Genomic DNA, 5456 nt, shown 5'->3' with positions numbered 1-5456 from the left:
ATTTCCAACAAATTTTTTTTTTTTTTTTGCTTTGAACTTTTTTTTTTCATTCTTTTGAATCAATGTAGGCAATCTCAGATCATGCGGTCCATCACTCACTTAGCATTCATGTTTCTCAGGCACGGTACCAAGCACTCGATGAGAGACGCAATTTGAGACATGTTCATATCAAAGACATTGGAACATCTGCCTTTAGACATTGTTTTATTGTTGCTTTGCTACTTTTTTTTTTTACATGCTTTTTGAATGTTATACAATTACACATCTTCCAATCTTAGGGTTAAGTGAATGTGGGTTGAAGAAATGAAGGCCAAACGTTAGGCAAGGCTCAAAATGGTTGATGAAGAAATGGAATGTGATTGAACGGTTAATAGGGAATGACAGGGTTGCAAAGGTGCCTCAAGTCATTGGTGTACCTTATGTTTAGTTCGGCAATTTTTTTTTATTTTTGCTAATTACGTGATGGAATGTAAGAAAAAGATGCTCATTTATGAAGAAGGTAAGAAATGTGACACATGCACACATGGATAAGGAGAACCTATGCTAGACTTTTAGGGGGAAGGGTTTGAAACAAAAGAAGAAGAAAACATGAAATCTTGGTGAGAAGCATGCATCGTGCATTGTCTTCATGGCTGTTTATGAATAACTTCTTGCCGCTTGGTGAGAAAAAAAGTTTCTTGTTGTTGATGCTTTGATTGGAAGGAGAGAAGAAAGGAATGACGTTCCCCTTATTCTTCCAATTATTGCCTATTGATTTTAGACTCAAGTACTGTGTAAGGACGAACTCATCTAATTCATTAACTCAATACTCGGATTGGAAAGGAAGAGTGTATGAATTTTTTTTGAAAACTTATGGGAAATACTCCACTCATTCCTATTACGACGGAAAGCGATGCATGCATGGTCCTAGTATATGATCATAAACAATATAGTGCATTACTCGAAGACAAAGTGTGTAAAATGACTCAACATGTGTGATTGGATGAGTTTATTAAGACTCGTGGTATGATCGCATGGCTAGACATGAGGACGCTGTGAAAAACAAAGGACCCAATGACCAAATAGCACGGAAGACTAAAAGACAAACTAACTTGATTAATTTTGTCCAATTTTAATGTTTATGCTATTTACTAGGTGAAAACGGTCCATTGACAATCATTAGTCATAAATAAGATCAACCACACAATCAAAGACAAAGAACACATGTTAAGGTTAGCACAAAAATTGATCACATGAAACTAGGAAGAGGACTAGAATTCTAGAAGAGTTATGACTCATGGGTATAAAATAAATAAATAAATAAAAACAAAATCTATAATCCTATGTTATATGAGTTGACACGAATTAAAGGAATTGGCTAATACTAACTTGACACGAAAAGAAAACTTGACACGAAAAGATTAAAAAAAAAAGAAAGTTGACGCTAAAAAGACACCTAAACTGGACAGGCTGTAGTATATCGGTTATTACTTTTGATCTGTGACTCTGATTAGGACAAAACCAGCTCCAAATGAAAGATAAAACTCGGGGCTACAGATCTATAGGTTGCACGACACGTAACTCTTTCTAGAACACCGGCTATGACCAAAACAAGTTGACTCTTGTGCAGTTTACGGGAATAAAAATCCGGGTTTACTCAAAAATTAAAAAATAAAAAATAAAAAAATCTATGGCTCGACTCTAATAATAAAAAAAGGGGTTTGATAAGAGAGAAAATTTTTTAAAAAAGGTCAATAAAAAAAATGCACACATAAGCATATCGTAACGCATGATGCAATGAAGTTCGCAACCTAAAGTCAAGTTCTATGTTCGACTATGGTCAAGCGTTAGGGTGTCAAAGGGTATCATGGTTAAGAGTTTGGACGCGTTAGCAAGGCAGCCTCCCTTGAGGGTGTATGCCAACGGGCGGCTCCGCGAGTTCGTGATGAAATCGAACTCGACTCCATGGTTTGGGTGGATTTAAAAACTCGGATAAACCCTTATTGCCATGAGCATTTTCGGGTTAATAGAGCATAAATCCCCCGGGCTAGCTACATACGTAGAACACGTACTATTGTGGCAAAATAGGTAACCTAAAAAAATCATATGCATATGTGACAATGCCAATTAAATCGCAGGAATATTTTTCAAAAATCTTTCAAGTCTCATCCACTCATCTCAATTAAATACCGATCACTCAAATCGATAAATAACCAAGAATCCTCCCCAGTGGAGTCGCCAAATTGTAGGCGTCGCTCGAAGTGCGCCTACGTTAAAGCATGTTGTGAATATGCTTGGCACTCTTAGGAAGTAGGAATTGACATAATACGATTAGGGACAAGGAAAGTAGGGAGCCGCCAACAAGTTTTTAAGGAACTTGTAAACCGTTCACGGATCATAAAAGGCAACCACGATAAAGGGACAACGAAGGCAACAACGATTGACCCGTGAAGGTTACACCCCATTCATAATACATGAGATTACTAACTCCATATGGTTTGGAACCACGAAAGGAGGATCAGGGATGATGGTACGAAGTGAGTCATGGAGCCACATTCGCCCGTATTGGCCTCTACTCGATTCTTATAGTGAAAAGTGATTCCTGCGATCTCAAAGGCATACAAACAAAGATTCAATTTGCTCCAATCTATTATTATGCTAAATTGGTTGAATATTAATGCAACAAATAATTCTAAAATATTGTGATCACTTGATTTATAACAAGATTAAAAAGGAACCTAAACCGGTTGTCCAAATTATCTTATTAGGCGTGATTTTCAATTACATATTCCCTTTAAACATGCAATATAGTGATCAATAAAAAAAATAGAATAAACATTAATATTGGAAGCAATTTAAAAATAATAGCGTTAGTCAAATTAAATCATAAATTATCCTAGTCATGATACTAGCAATATAAAAATAAGAGTAATTAAGGTTTTAATTACTAACTTTCCGCGTTTCCTTGAATTGATACATCATGAATAAACTGTTAGTAACTTCAATAAAAATATAAATCAAGCAAATGAAAATTAAATTAAATAAATATAGATTTGATTTGGTCTAAACCCTCAGTTATTTATACCTTTCACGCCTTGGTTTAAGGACGGAACCTCGGGTTTATTATAGACTCCTTGGAGTGCTTAAGGGAAGAATGGTGTAATTAAGAATATATGTTTAAGGCTTAAATTATGGGAGAGAGAGAAGAGAATTATTTTTGGTGCAAAAGAGAGAAAGAGAGAAGGATTTGATGATCAAGCTTGTTGATGATTGGAAAAGGGGTGATATGACCTATATTTATAGAGAAAAAAGAAGGGTCGAAGAATTAAGATAAGATCCGAATTAAATCGGAATAAAACTTGATAGACAGCAGTTTTTGCGGTTTTTGTTTTTATCATATCTTTTGATCCAGAAATCAGAATAAGAAAAATAAGATATCGTTGGAAAGTTCTAGAAGTCTACTTTCTAACACAATTTGAATCAGATTAAAATATTTTGTAGAATAAAAGATATGGACGAAATAGTGGGACGGTGTCAGTTTTGGATAGAGTTTGACATTTTATTCATATCTTTTCCGTTATAGCTTGAAATTGATATTATAATATATCATTGGAAATATAATTTCAAGGGCTATCCAACCTTATAAAATTTGGATAAAAACTTTGAGGTAAGAAAATAATATCTGTCTATCTTTGAACGTCTTTCAATTCGGATAAAATTAGGACTTTCAAAAAAAGGAGTTTTATTCAATTTCAAACTCTTTAATCTTATCTTTTCAAAAAGGATAATTAGGATCTTTTAGAAACTTATAGAAGCTTCCAATTAATCCTAATTGGTTTAGAAATGGGATTAAATAATTTGGACCCTCCACATGATCATTGGGTCGTAGGTAAGGTGGGCTTAGGTTCGGTTTGGGCTCAGTTTAATATTTTGGCCATAACTTATTCGTTAAAACTCGGATTTAGGCCTATAATATATCGTTGGAAAGATCTTTTCAATCCCCATCCAATTATTTAATCATTGGACCAAGATTATGGACCAAAATAAATTGGATTAAACGTTTTTATAAAAAGGACACGAAATGAATTATTTTGGGTTTAAAGGCACGAAAAGAGGAAAATAAGTTATGGTTTGGGGAAATGGGCTAGGAATTGGGTTTGTTTATGAAATGGAAATATTGATTTAAGCACTCCAAAAGTTAAATACTCAACCCGACCAATAATGGCGGTGAAAGGTTGTTCATCATCGGGTTTGGTTTTGGGGAGACATTTTTAGGTGTCTACACTACCGGTCAAGCTCGTTAGCCGACAACTCGTCGGCAAGAACTTAGTATGGACAAGATTGCGCGTACACGTGAAGGCCCGATGCAAGACGGTGTGGGGAATGATTTCAAGTGTTAATCCCCTAGCTTGAACCCCACTGTGATCATACACTTAAGCATGGTGGCGTCCAAAAGGGAAGAAGATAGAGCAAAAGAGTCGCCAACAAGTTTTTAGGAACTTGTAAACCGTTTACAGGGTGAAGGTTACACCCCTTAACGATCCAAGAGATCGTCAACTCCATAAGGTCTTGAACCAAATAAGGGTTCGGGGATGAAGGTACAAATCCAACCTAAAAGAGATTGAACCTGCTCTAATGATAGGCCTCTACTTTATTCTGATCGTATTCATGTGCGCTTTTTGACTAACATACAATCAATAGGATTACCCTAAACTTGTTTATCTATGTTGGTTGAATATAAATGCACAAATAAATCTATTATTGGCGATCACTTGAATTATAATAATATTAACCCTAAACAAGATTATTAATATCTTATTAAGCGTGATTACAAATACCAATTCCCTTTAAACATGCATAAAAGGCGTGATCAAGCAATAACAATAAATATAATCAAGCAACATAATAAATAATCATCATAACAATAATTAAAATAATAACAATCATCATCATATTCATTATAACAATTATAATCATAAATCATAAAAATAATCATAATAATGTTAAAGCATAATAATAGCAAGATCCTAGGCATGATACTAACAAGATTAATAACAACCCTAGCATGTCACTAAACAATAAAAATCAAATCTTTAACCCTAACATGATACTAACAATCATAAATTTTAGGAAGAACATAGGAAACATCATACATTTAATCATACTTGATATTAAAATTACCCTAGAAATGATACTAGCAATATCATAATAACAATCTAAGCATGAACTCTACATCATAACATCAATAAACCATTAAATTACTTACTTTGATGCCTCGTACCTCTTTCTAATAACAAAATACACACGTTAGTAACTTCAAAGAAAATAATAAAAAAAAACAATTAAATTAAATAGTAATTGAAAGAGAGATTTGCGACCAAACCCTCATAAATTAAACCTTTCACGTCTAGGGAGAAGGCAACTTCGAATATGGCTAGGTGTTTCTAGATCTAATGAATGCGGAATTTTGTATGTAA

This window comes from Chenopodium album, chromosome 3, assembly GCF_948465745.1.
Source record: "Chenopodium album chromosome 3, dcCheAlbu1.1, whole genome shotgun sequence".
Classification (NCBI taxonomy): Eukaryota; Viridiplantae; Streptophyta; class Magnoliopsida; order Caryophyllales; family Amaranthaceae; genus Chenopodium; species Chenopodium album.
This window is presented reverse-complemented; position numbering follows the sequence as displayed.